A 15236-nucleotide genomic window follows, 5' to 3' on the forward strand; every position below is an offset into this window, starting at 1 on the left:
CCCTGGGTAACGACAATGAGTTTTCCCTCGCTCCTTTCTCTTGCATGCACGAATGTTGCGAATTATATCACCTATACTAAACGTGAATTGGCTTGGGCTTGAAGTCACCCAGCAGGACAATAATTCTGTAGCGTTACCTACTGTAATATGCTGTTTTGTTTTGAGTGAAAAATTCCGATCAGAGATGCCAAACAGCAACTAGTGATCATGAACTTACTCGTCAGAGAGTGAGTTCGGGGTAAATTCTCAGGCCAGCTATCATTGCTGGTGTCCTTCTTCAAACGCGTAATATTTTCAAAATAGGTCTGAGGATGAAAAACTAACCCCAAACCTTCGGGTCTTAAAATAGGATAATTATATGCTTCCATATTTTAAGCTACAAATCTTTAAAAATATTTTCACTTAAGAGTATGCATTTTAAATAGTCTGGTTGTCGCTTTGATAACCATCCAGAATTTTATCCTTCTGCATGATTATATTTGTCAACTCACTTTTAAAATTTGATTAGATATTTGTGTTTGACAACCGTCAAATCAAAATTTTAGTTAACATTTCCCCTATTTTACGTAAAATTACATTAAATCCCGATTTTATAAGTTATATTGAGCTAAATGAATGCGACCCCAACGATTTCTATTCATTTTAACCCCGTAAGTTTAAACGTTCGCCTATTCACGGTATGTTAAAGGAAAATTCATTGGTAGATGTATTTTCATCTTAGGAATTTTTTCATATGAAGTTTATTTTATTAAGTGTTTAAAACAAGCTGCGGCAATAAGTATTGAAACCGAGCCAAAACGAAAACGATTGGCGATTGTTCATCGACGAAAGGAGCTTAGGGACACATACATACTGAAAGCTTTTTGTGGTGAGTGGCACGGTACCTACGTCACTAGCGGCGAATCTTGCTTAACAAGCGTGCCGTTGCGATAACGCTGCTCAAAATCGCCCGCAAATGCCCTTATTTCCCCCCTCCACCCTTCGTCTCACGTTTCTCACGAGGATAGAATGCGTGGAATGAAGGGGTCAGAGATCTCCCTGGGATGTAAGGTTTAGATTTAATGGTCTCCTCCTCCTCCCTTCTCCTCACTTTGGGGGCCGTTATATTACGTCTGCAGCAGCGGCCCATTCCATTTACTCCTCGGCCACTAGCCTCTTACCCATCCAACCGACACCCTCTACTCCAACTGGGCCGCAACAAAAGCTGCGCGGTATAAACATCGCATTTTTTCCTTCCGCCGCGACGTTGCCAAGTTAATTGGTAATAACCTCGTCCATGCTCTCATTCTAGAACGCATTTTCAACACTAGGCGGCTGTAAAGTGAAGCGAGGAGGCTGTCTCATTACCCTGGCGTCAGAACTTGGAACATTCCGTGGTTCTTTTTACAGTCTCTGTCATCATCGTCTCAAGTGTTGTGAATTATCTTTTAATATCTTGACCTATTTCAGTCAAGGTCCTCGTACGTGTTTTTCGCATCTTAGTTTTTTGAGACGACAGTATTTTTTTTAAGAGCGCTAGTAGTATCATCTTTGCAAAGAGGTCTACAACTGTTTTTTTTTATGTCACCAAGCACTTGCCAACATCTTGTTAAAGCCACTGGGATGCTTCAGCCATCGTTTCGTTTCCAACTTATGGCTTTTTTCATGGCCCGCGAAGCTCTTTAGGCTCCCGGCTTATTTCACATTCCCGTCAATGGTCGGCCTTGTCTCATCACAGCTCTAAATTCTGAGATACAGGAATTGTCTTTATTTATGTTAATTGATTACGAACAAAATAGTTTTCTTTTGCCTTAGCAATTTAGTTTTGATTCTGCATGCTGTGATATTATCCGAGATTAATTATTACGTTGATTTGCAAAATTCTGTTTCTTTTTTTCAGCATAGAGCCCTTAGTAACACATAGCGTACCTACTCAAATTTGCATTTGCTTTATAGACAAGCGGTCATCTTGCGGTTCCTCTCTATTATATTTTGACGTTGATGCACACTTATTGCTTCTGGAAGTAGGCTGAAATAATTTTATTCTCATTATTTGAGCTAGGATTTTCCCTTTATTAATGGTGTATAGAAGCATATTCTATATTAGCTACTCCTTACATGTTCACAATCGATAAAAAGCCGTTGACCTGGAACAATGGCTTTACATATTAGATTGGCGATGGAGTAGTTGCATCGCGTTCATTCAGATTAGAGCCATCTTTATTCTTGAACGGGGACTTCAAACCGTATTAAGGATCCATTGATCCACTTCGGCTTTATCATGTTACTTCCGACAGGATGCTGCAGACTGATGAGGATTACGACTTCGAGTTCTTATTTTAGAATGCCGCTGGTCTGGACTCGACTCCGTCATTCTTATTCTCTGCTCTTTCATCGCATTCCTCTTCCCCGTGCACGATATTTCTCTCCATCCACTTCTAGTGAGCCGTCGTTCCTATCTTCTATAGCTTCACCCTTTCTTTCGCTCTCTGACAAGTATAAAGGAGTCTTCGCATTCGGGATAGGGCTCATCGCTCACTTATCTCCTTCTCCTCCTCACCCATCCCACGACGTTCAGTCCTCGCAATGGACCATTTTAGTATCATAGGGTATTAGAAGGATGATTATATATTTTTAATGTGCATTTATGCCTTTTCGTAGAGCATCTATCGGGAAAGTTTACACAATATATACAGTAGATTCCGGTTAATTGGGATGTATCGTGGCTTGTACACTTTGCCCCAACTAAGCGACTGGCCCAATTAGGCGAACTATCCTGTATATGGGCACAAAAAACGTTGAAATGATAGAAAGAAGACTAAAAAATGTTTATAATGCAACAAAAGTTTTTTAAACTATAAATTTGATTAATAAATCAGCGAGTTTAGTTAATTTATTATCATTTTTAAGAATTATAACAATTTATTTATAAATAATTTTCACAGCCTCGGGCGACGCTGAATGAATGTCTTTTAATAAGTCTTATTAAAGAAAAGTCCTCTCCTCTTGCGGATAGTATAACAACAAGAGCTTTCAAAATAGGGCAAGAATGGGAGCATTTGTTTAAAATTGGAGTAGATCAAAGGAGGAAAATATACAAAAATAGTATTCTGAACACAAAAAATTTTTATTTCGTCGCGAGTATAGTCTATGTCGCCAACCCATGGCCCAATAAAGTGGAATGCTGTCCCAACTAAGCGGAGAATACTCTGGAATATTCCTTTATTGGGTTCTGTTCTTCAAGATCTGCCCCAATTAAGCGGCTGCCCCAAATAAACGACCCGAGAAAATTTTATTTATTCCATTCGCCGGGAAAGTGTCAAATCATACATCACTGAAAGATTTTCTATGGGGATCGGATTTTTTTCTTAAGTTGACTAGTAAAGTGTATTTCATGCCTGTATCTTGCAATACTACCTCAGCCGCCAAATGAATTTGTCCTCGGTTCCTCTCCGTGCATATTGTCGCAAAGATTTGTAATGAAGCTAGAGGTGTGTGACATGTTAAATAAACAGTTTAAAGCGTTTTAAAGTAGAGGATGCAAGTTAGAATGATTCACTGTGGTATGATGGAACAAATGATCTCCTATTTCTATATCAAATGCAAACGGATGAGTTGCAATTAAATTTAGTTTTTGTTTACTGTAATCTCATATCTTATTTTAGATAAAAAGTGAAAAGAAGAGCGAGATGAAGCTATATAACTCAATTTTTCAATGAGAAATCGTGGAGGAGTAGTATGTACTAATTTAGCGTACTTAAGACTAAATTATAAACATTTAAATTAGTGTCCGCGCGCATTGAAGGTTTATTAAAGAAATCTCGTCAAGTTATTACAATGGAGTACAATACGTGGGATATGGGAAAACAAATATCAAACTGAGTATTGACACTAACAATAAAATAGCAAATGAATTATATAATAATATAGTAACTTCGATTATTTACTTTTATCCTATTTTCAAATCTCAAAGTTTTTATTTATTTATTTATTATCAATTTCCCCTTAAACAGCACATGACGGCCTTTTACAAAGAGGGTTTCCAATATTAACAAAGTAGGTACAACACAAACATCCATGCCCTGGATAGGGATCACCTACCCAGGCGGGATTCGAACCCACGACCTTCGGTTTGGCAGGCGAGGACTTTACCCCACCGCCACCGAGGCCGGCAAAGTTGCAGTCTCAGTGGGAATAAAATAAAGATGTGCCAGCTTTCCAGATTTTCGAAGCACTAACTCACCTTCTGGTATATAAATGACGAGTTCATACCGAGTACATCAGCAGATATCCTTATGCCTAATCAGCTACGTGTACTTCCGAATGCACTGTACATTTTCAAGCGCAAAGAATAGAACGTGTAAAAAGATGTTGCCATCCTTGGCATGGACAGCATATCAAATCGCGACAGAGATACCTGTTTGTTTTTTGTGGAGAAAGCTATTCACGCTACTTAAAAAAAAAGTTCTTCCAGGACATTAACTCAAGACGGTGATCGGCAGCGTTTACGCACGCGGAGTTGGTGACCGGGGCAGGCGAGACTAGCGGACGGGACGGGCAAGCGTGCCCCAGTGGCATTTCCAATTCGCTCTTCTCTATCTCTGTCTCTTTCTCTCGTCTCGGCGGTGGTCTAATCAGTGTCGGCACCGCAGGCCTTCTCGGACTCTCCCGCGTCTCTTCTTCGGGATATTAGGGAGGAAAAATATGAAAGCGCCGTGCCGGACGATGGCGGTGTTTCGTGATAGGAAGGAACGAATCTGAAAACTTTCGTCCGGTCTCAGCTATGGAATTCCGTCAGTAGAAAATGGGATACTTGTTTGTTTTTTTAATGGCATAAACTCTCTAAATTTCTACTGTAGACAGTAAACCAACGGCCTTAAAAAATAGCCTCTTTAAAGTATGTTTAGCTTTTATCATTGGTTCTTTATTAGTACTTAATTAGTTGTATTATTTTCTGTTTCATAAATAATATTGTAGGTACTTTGTAAAAATTTAGGGAATGTCTCAAATTTTACCCTATCCTATGCATTCCATCTTTAAGATTTTTGTCGCAAAATTTGAAAACACCGTGTTAATTTTCGGGAGGTATTCTTGGGATTTCCTCCTGTTAAATTCATTATTTATCATCAAAGTTTCAACGGACGACTCGTCCATCGTTATCACGAGTCGTCTGTTAAGACATTGGCGATACATGTAAGTATTTTAACCTATGGAAATCTCAAGACTTAACGTGTATAACTCACCTGGAAAGAATTACGCATTATTTCATCAGGGTAATTGTTCTCAAACCTGCCTTTTTCATGTTTAACCTGGAACAAAATTTTTTCGAAAATATATTTCATACTTGATATTTTTTATTCCATTCTGGTCGTATGTCATCAGAATGACTATAAAATTGCTGAACTTCAATAGATTTTTCGCACAAGTCGTAGTGATTTTTTGGTATTTCTTTTATTATAATTTAAATAGTTTTGTAAATGCAATGATTTATGCCTTGTGAATTAAAGATTTTATTCCTAATAATACTTCGTTTATGCATAGTCTGAAACTTGGTAGGGGCACTATTGAAGTCGTCATGAAAAGTACATCAGTTTAAGTGGTTTCCGCATGAATTTTTACATCATGTTACACCCCGAGGGCATAATTTTGAAATCTACCGAAAAGTTTACCAACAATACTTAACTTTGTCAAGATACAATGAAGGCTAAACTGGCATCAGCCATTATGGAAATATATGTATGTGACGCTAGGGAAATTATTTTGTAACTTAATAATTTTAATAGTTCTCTCTTCATCCTTTTAGCCATAATTTTCCTTAAAAATATATCAGCAAATTAAATACAGCTATCTCCAAGTTCTTCTCAAGCCCCCAACGAGTGGATGGCAGTCCGTCTCCTCATTGCGGCCTCGCCCATGCATAGCACTCTCCAGTCCGAGATGTTAGTTCCGTGCTCCGATTTCTTCGCGCCCTCGTCAGAATGAACTTTCTCCGTAACACCTCGCCCCATAGTGCTTTTGTGTGCGTGTGTATATGTGACGCTAGATGGTACGTGCGGGAAAATTAATGTATTATTCACGACGAGCTCCTGGTATGCGAAAATCTCTCTCGATTTATCTTTATTCCTCTCGCACGCAGCCCTCTCTGCATCTGGGTGCGAGCCTTAGCAGCGCCTTATGATGTCTCCGCTGTCGGCTGGCGGTGTTGGATCTCTGAATTTGCAACACGCACGCGCGGGTATATGGGAGACCCCTTGAGGATCGAAATAATTAACTTTCATTCCTGATCGCGGGCCGAGGCTTTATGCGAAGGCGAGCGGTCTTCATCGCATCGCGAATATGATGCCTTGACATGTAATTTGTTTATAGGAAATAAGCCCGGCCCGTGCGCAAACGCAATTACATAGTGAAATAACGGCAATGTTTTATACCGTGACTTCTCGCTGGTGCCGGGTTCACGGGAGTCCGGCGCCGTGCGTTACGTCGACTTCAAAAGATCCGCGAATGGAACAAGGTATCTTGCATGTGAAATAATATGTGGTCGTTAAAAATTAATGCAATATTCCTGTAACTATACGTTGTTTTATGAGGTGTAATATAAATACTCTATAAATATGAGTTATTCGCACAGTACGCGAGAGTTGAAGCAAAACTGTACCGTTTCCTTCGTTAAAGTTGATAGAGGGTCTCGTTAAGGGAAGTTAGTCATTGTTATGCCTCAAAGACATTTAGCTTGTTCGGCGGAAAAGTTTACGGGTTATGCACCACGTGCGTCCATTTTTGCAGACATCAGTTTCACCGACAATGCAGCTGGCTTCTTCAGGCAGATGACGTGCAATGAAGTGGTATCGACCGTCTTTTGTACATATCCGTCGGACAACTCTCAACATTTCATCTCCCTGAAGAAGACAGGTATAATGCCGGCGAAAGTATTGCCTACAACGATGAAAAACACTGTGCATATCCCATAAAACTCTAAATTTTCACCTCACCGCGGAAAACTACACACGGATGTTCAACTTGTATTAACAGTCGCATTTATTTCATTTCGGATCATTAGTGTACAGACTGTCCCACAGGTCATGTGTCATTTTTGACCTCTAATTTTAGTAACTTAGCCTCGGCCAATATTCATGAAAATCGGCATATTATGGGAAATGTACTAAGTTTTGTTGATTCTAAACAAAATTTTACAACTTTGACCTTTTGACCTCACAATTTGGGTCCAAACCAAACTTTTGAATTTGCCTCATGGGGTTTCAATGTTAAAAAAATCGAGACAGAAAAAAGTTTGAATTTCTTTGACCAAGATGTCAATTCTCAGGTTTTTGGACACGAGAAAACCGAAAATAACACTTTTGTTTACGAAAATTCAACCGCCGACTCAGTAAGGTTACAGTCAAGATCATAGGGGTGGAAAAAAGAAGGAAATGCCAGCAAAGGTGTCAATCCATAGGTTTTAAAGGGTGCCCATGTCATTGGTATTATCCAAATTCCCGTCTTATCCACTAATTGACTTCCAAGACTAATACGGATGTCAAAGGTCATAGAGTTCAACGTTAAACATATATATGATTACGAAATTCGTGTTGAAAAAATATACAAACTTTCATTAAAATATTTTTGCCATGCAGATAGAGGCCACTGCATCGTTAGAATGATTTGAAAATAGAACTTTCTATTTCTCGCTGAAATGCGACCAAGTGTTTAAGTCTATCATAAGATGACCTCGCGTTAACTTAGACCGTATTAAAACGTATTCCAATAATAATTTTTAAGGAGTACGTAAATTTATTGGTACATTGAGGTGACGGTTTTAATAAGTATTCCGTAAAACGGTTCATTACGCCACATGCTCGAAGAGAGTAACTATATTTCACTCTACACATTTCTTAAGGTATTTCTAATGAGTTCAAATGCTTTGTACGACTAGTATAATAAAACCACAGCACGAAGTCTGCATTCGTCTGAAATCGTCTCGTGTGCGAATAACCACTGAGGGGCCAGATAAGGATCAGAACTGGCCGCATTCGAAAAGCACTCCGGACATCCCAGTAATTTACCTAGCGCATGAAGTTACATCGAAGGCGCCCGAAGCATTATAGAACCTCCTTATATCACTTTTTGCGACTGCCTCGATATTCGAGTCCACGTCTCATTACTCAAAGCACGCTACTCCTACCCTCGCACACGTCTTAATCGAGGAATATTTCTTTCATTGCCACCACCGATCGCGGAATTTGAAAGGATGACGTGAGGGAAGGGAATAAATCACCTCAGAAACATCTTCATCACCAAGCATTTTCGTGTCCCTCTCTTCCAGAGCAGAGGCTGGGTCGGGAAACCCAAGCAAAGTCCTTTCAGTAGTAGGAATTCTCTCCCTTTTCAAGTGGTCAGCGGCTAATGATGAATGTAGGAGCGAGTCAAACCGTGCCGAGTCGCTCGTGAGCGGTTGCCCAACGCGTTCACCGGCCTGTCCTCAAGCAACCGCGGGCTTCCTCCGCACACTGTTGCATCTCTCACTCACTGTTTCATGTAGTTGGTACAGGGGCCCACGATGCACGCGTAGCTCACCTTGTCTCTTGGCTTTTCCCTTTTCAACCGTCGTCGTCCACTCCTACCTCCCCTGCCTCATTACATGCATATCCTTATGTGGGTCATGTTAATTGCTGCCATATTAATTGCGCCTAAGTCTACTCCCCGTGACTGCGGCTACTTGCTCGCTCTCCGCGCTTTGTGAGCGGACTCCCAGTCTTAGAATCATTCCACTGCCACATCCAAGCCCTCGGGCATTTCCTCTTCGCGTTCATTTCTTTGCGCTTTAGACAGCACGTTACTCGTGCAAAGTTTCCTGGATTACCAGGCTTGAGGATCTGGTATTGTGAATTAATATCTGTCAGCGGATAAATTCTTTGCTGTCCATCTCACTACATCTTAGGGATTTTTCCCGTGTTAAATTTTTAACTAGGATTCTTGTTTACTATTATTCACAAGTTTTTATATCATGGCATTTACGTACTCTTTGACTCTTTTATGCATGAGTTTCGCTTAGACAGAATTTATTTCTCAATATTTGAAAGTTTGGTTCTTCGTGTTTCCGCCATAAAGTTCTCTTTCAATCTATTTTAATTCATCAAAAATTTCTATCGGAAAAACATTTGTACACCTTAGCTCTTTTCTATCCTTCTGATCTGGCTGTAAGTACTGTGGACTTATCGAATCTTGTTTTAAGTATTTGAGATTGTATAGAATCAGATGCGAATAAAAATTACTTGCCATAGCCATGGAGGTGAAGTATGCCTCACTCCCATGATGAAACGATGCTTATTTTGATTAACCATACAACGATTACATTCACTTGGATCTTTTCAACGCTAAATTATTCCGTTTAAGTTTTCAAAAGGGTTCACCCTCAATTACATCCATTCTTCAAATGAATATTTCATACCATTCTGCTTTCTTCCCCACAGAAGGATATTAATTACATGGTAAACACTTAAAACTACAAGACAAATGGGCGCAATATATAACCTGAGTCAGATATTTGACAAAAGCTTTCATTACCGCAAAATGTTATCAATTATACCTAAAAGTGTACGGTTGGATCGAATCATAGATCAAAATCTTTCTGAGGTCAAATTTTCCATTTGAATTTGGAAGTAATGATGCTTTGTTATAGATTCATGCTCAAGAACGGAAATGTCTTAGTAGGCTTTCATGGCTCATTATGAAGGACTAAGTAGTTATCTTACAACTCACAGCAAAAAAGTAACACATGAGTAATTGATGTGGAGGAATGTTTCGACATTGTTTCATGGATAACTCTGGAATGCGCTCATTAGAATACATTTTATCTGTAGGGTAGATCAAATCCTCGCAGAGCACTAAAAATATAAGCATAGATGATGTAGTGCATTTGAAGTCACCATCTCCATGAGGATATTGAATGGGATCGGCGGCGGAACGAATCGTGGTAATGGAACACTTTGCGCGAGGAAACTAGCCGGTAGTGCCGCAGCGCGGCGCTAGTGTCTGCCGTCCCATTTCGCACGAGGCGCTTCGTGCGCCGCCTATTGCGCACTCATGCCCTGGATTAATGAGCCGGAGCCCTGCTCGCGAGTGATCCATTTTCTCGCGCCCATAATCACTCCTGCCGCTCATTATCACCACTCCATCAACTTCATTACCTCGCGGGACCGACGTAAACAAAGAATAAACAACACCTATGCTCATAACCGCGCACCCCTCTGCCTCGGCACGACCCGTGCGGCTCTTAAACAGCGGGGTTGGGTCCGGATGGGCCAGCCACCTCAATCTCATACTCTCCGTGCGCGAGTTTCCTAGCGAGAGGACGTTTCTCAGTGCGGGGAGAGAGCAAAAATAAAAGAGGTGGAAATAATGACGAGGGTGGGAAATTCTTTTATTCCGCCTCCACCCCGTCGGTGTTTGAAGGTGTAAGGGGTGGAGCGGTGCTTTGAGACGCGCGGGGGCACATGGGAGTCCGTCCCGAGGGGTCACCGGAGGTCTCCATCACCGCGCGGGACCCGGGAAGGAACCTTGTGGTATAAGGCCTCCCCGCCGTCATTTCGCTCGAGGGAGAGCGTCCATTAAAGCCGCATTAATTATACGACCGCGGGGCCGGGGGTTGGGGAAGCATGTGCATGGGAGGAGCCGGGTGGTAGGGGGCAGTTGGGTGATGGCGATAGTAGGAGGCGCTATTTACCGTCTCTCGCGTGTCGGCGGCGGTGGCGCCGTGAGAGGCCTCAGGGGTTGATTGGCGGGCAGTTGGGAATGGGGAAAGTATGCGAGGAGTATATACAGGGATGGGGTAGGTAGGTGGTTCGTAGGGAGAGGTGGCAAAAAATCTAGCCTCGGGACTCGAGTGGAGCTGATCGTTCATGAATGAATCGTTCACCATTAACCATTCACGGCACGAACCGAATGAATCGATACTTTACTTTCAATTGGAACATTCAAGATGGTTTATGTGCATGAACAATCGAAATGTCTCACCAAACAGTGACCTCCTTATTTATAAATTGTGAGTCAACATGAGCAGCAGAGATTTTGGGTTTTTAAATTGCGATAAAAATATAAATGGCTTAATCAAAAACTACGTAATACTATACGATTTTAATTTTTCCTGGTAAACACTTGTGACGAATATTTCTCGGTTTTTCAGCCAGGTTACGTAATGCTCGATTGTTCTGATAACCTGAATCCGCCGAATCCGAATTTTTATTATATCACTTGAAATTTTATTTAAATTTAATTGAAAAAAGAGAAGTTTGAGGATTGAAATAAAACCAAAATCAAGTATTTTCTAGCACTATTCGCGTATAGTAGTTATCAACTCAATCTTAAATTGTAAGCTCATAATTTCCATTGAAAAACATAAAAACATTGAAAAATAAACATCTTCTCTGCTTATTTTCGTCTGAAAAGTTTTAATCAACCATAATATTGCTGAAGTAAACCCACTGAACTTTTCGGTAGGATGCAGCCACCTTTAGCAATCTCGTAATTATTTACAAGTTGACTTTTACATGAATTAAAATAGTTAAAAATTATGGTGTACGAAGGGAATCGAATGATTTGATTCGAGTTCGAATCTGTTTAAATGGACGATTTTTTTTGAGTGGAGGATTCAAGAAATAGGCATGGGATTCTATAAAAATAATGAATTAACAATTTATATATTGTGCTGATAAATACTCAGGGGAAGACGTTCGGCTGGTAAGGTCCTGATACCAATCTCTTAGTTTTCAAATGAACAATGAATAATTTAGCATTGTAGAGAATGCCGAAGACAATATAGATTTGACTATGTCCGGAAGGAAATACGTAGGAATAAATGTTTACTGCTGGAAAGCAGTCAATAACTATTGCGGAAGGCTATTAACGATTTCAACTGGGTCAGATTCTCCATCACGGCTGTTTCTATGAACGAGTCGTTCATCGTCATCATGGCATGCCTAGATGGGCAATTTGAGGCTGGAAGGAATTAGGCATGAGAACAGCATGCCATCAGAAAGGCAATTATATCTGTCGAAGTCCAATATTGTACCATTTTGTAAGGAAATGTTTGTCCAATGGTACATATTTTAATTCCGGAATGGATTCTCATGTTATGAGTCATTATTCTTGCCTAGTGAAAACTTAAATCGATTATTTCCAGGTTAAAAAAACTATTCTATGGCTCCAAAAGTTTTAAGTACATGCCTTCGGTTCATCAATCATGAATGTGAAGTAAGTAGTATTTAGTTCACTCGTAGTATAGAGTTCCCAAAGAAAAGTGTTGAGAAGCATATCGTCACCGTGAACTGATTCAGATGAACCAGATCGTCAGAATGAACCGAAATTCCCTTCTCTATTGCGGATTGGGAAAGAGGGTGGGGGATTGAGGAAGGGTGGGAGGCACGTATTTTGCCCCGGTCGGTCGAAGGGGCATCCTCCGCCTCTTCTCCCGCCCCTGCGGAGGTCAAGACGTCTGGTCATCTCTCCTATCGGTGCCGAGCAACCGCTGGCGGGGGCGGGAGGGGCGTGGGAAGGGGGTCAGGTGCGAGATAGTATGTGAGGTTGGTAGAGGTGGAGGAGGTACATGAGAGCGCGGTGGATGCCTCCGTGTGCGGCGAACGACGTGATCCTGGAAGAAAAAGAAGGAAAGTTTGATCAGTCAGAGGCCAATCACGCCTTGGAATTAGCATCCCACGAGTTACGTTATTTCCTTGAATTATGGTCACATACAAATGGAGGGCTGAGAAACGTATTGGTCTAAGTTAAATTTTGTTGATTTTGACTCCAAAATAGTCCATCTACCTAGAAATACAAAGATGCAAGTCATAGCTACCCTTAGGACCGCCGGGTAGCAGCACATATTGCGAGCCTTCAGCACAGTTCCAACTTCTTAGTAAATTATTATCTAATTACTGAAAATTGCATGTTTTCAACGATACCAATATGTTTCTAAGCCCTCCAAATATAAATGCATTGGTAGCTATAATCTGGGTGATTTATGTGTGGAGTTTCTTACTATGAAAAAAGAAAAAATAATACCTGAGACAGTGTGAAAAATATTTCAAAGTATTAAAAAGAAAATACCATGGCTAATGAAAGAATGAGTTGCAATTTTATAACTCTCTCATAAAACAATATAAGTAATGACGGCTAATTTCAATAAACTATTTATTTTCGGATCTAAGTGTCACAACCGTAAAACCACTTTCATGTAATCAAAATTATTCGTTAATGAATTGCTTTATGAAAGTTTAAAATTTCACATCAATATTTTGTACCTGATAACTGCTCATTGAAGGGCCTTCACCTTGGACATGTATGTGCCATGACATTTCCATCAGGTGAGAAGAGGTGAAATTTAATCTACAAATTCGGGAAACTGAAAATGAATGACGACGATTTCATGTTCTTTTATGCAAATTTGTATATACTGAGCGCTTCTAGTAGTAATATCTGTGCTTTTTGAAATGTCATTGTACCATTTGGATATAACTGTTCCCTTGAGGTAAACCTTTCTATTTCTTGGCGTGATTTTTAAGTTTGAAGTTAAAAGCAAGATAAATAACTTAAATGCCATGGAGCCTTAGTTGATGATCTCAGTGTTAGAAATAATTTATCTGACAATTATTATTTGAAAATGCTCTAGCAATCCTTATGCAGTGAGCAATTTTTTGTTACAATTTTAAATTTGTATGATAATCATTTGTTAATCAAAGATAAGTAAGCGGTGAGACTTGTAAATAGAATTCAAAAAATTATACGTCTGATTTCTTTTTTGACACACAAATGTATTTTTCCCTCTGTAAAAAGTGAGGAAAATCATGGAGTCAGTTAAAAACTAAGACAATTTTTTAATTTTCCAAGGAAGAGTTTATTTTAGCGTATAACTCTTTGAGCATGTAAACTTATTTATAAAATTATATACACTAAAATCTGCGTAAATAGTTAGAAGCGACATCCAAGGCTTTTGGCCGCTTTTCCGTCTTCCTGTACGCGTAGTTATGTTACTCTATAACAATTCAAAGTATTACACAGCAATCAAGGGAGTTGATGCTCTTTCCATTACCAGTGCTAATTAGCTGCGTCATTTTATCGGAGAAGGAAATAGTCTGTGATACACAAAGTAACACTTTCAAGAATATATTTTCTGAGAATATATTTTTTTAGATGAGATCGCATCGTGTGTTTTAGTCATTTGCGCATAAAATCATGTAGGTATGCGGACACACACTTTTCTTCTCTCCACCAAAAGGGATTCTTCCATTCGTCTGAAAAATATTTGAAACAAAAAAGAGCGGCTTCCACATCGGTGGAGAATCAGCTTCGTAGGAAGCATAGGGGTCAGGGGTGAACTTCACCGGCAGAGAGCACCGAGGAATACGCCGGGAATGGATCTCGTTGTGCCGTGCATGAATTATACGTGAGAGAAAGTTGAAAGGCGTAAATAACTATCTAATTCCAACTTTTCCTGCGGCAACATCCATCCTTTCTTTCAGTGTTAAATGCCTGTTTCTTGCACCCGATACCCTTTTGTTTTATTTTGTGGTAGTTGATAACATTTGGCTGTAATTATCGCTGATTAGTTGATATATTTCAACCCTTCAGGAAACTTAAATTGCACAAATATTTTAAATGCATACACATCGATTTTTATACTTCCTTCCACTAACAGACAAACTACTTGATTTCATTGATTGACACATCTACGCTCTCCCAAAATTTCAGTGTGTTTAAACCTCAAATTGAGAGTTAGTTACTGTAAAAAATACCTGGTAAAACAATATTTATCCACGAATAGTTTTAATCATGCTTATTTTTTTGGCAAATTACGTCTCTGCAACATTGACAGGTTTTGATACTCATGAAATCTTCATTTTATTTTTCAATGGATGGTAGCTATTACTGTATTTCCCGAAAGTACTGTATAGTATCTGTCAATTCTCAAAGAAGCATAAAATATTCCTTACAGTTTTGATCAAATTTTATAATTTTAAATTAAGTTGATAATGATAAATGCGTTTATTTCCCAGCACGTAAGTGATTTAAGAATATGCGAAATTATGCCTTAAATTTATTCTCCCATAATTTGATCTAACCTGTAAAAAACATAAAACGCTTTTACATTTACTTATTTATTCATTACGAATTACTCTATTATTCTATAGAAAAACTGAGAGTAATTCATTGCCATGGGTTGGGACGTGCGAAGACAGAATCACTTCTTTTGTGTTGAGCACACATTT

Source organism: Ischnura elegans, chromosome 2, assembly GCF_921293095.1.
Source record: "Ischnura elegans chromosome 2, ioIscEleg1.1, whole genome shotgun sequence".
Taxonomy (NCBI): Eukaryota; Metazoa; Arthropoda; class Insecta; order Odonata; family Coenagrionidae; genus Ischnura; species Ischnura elegans.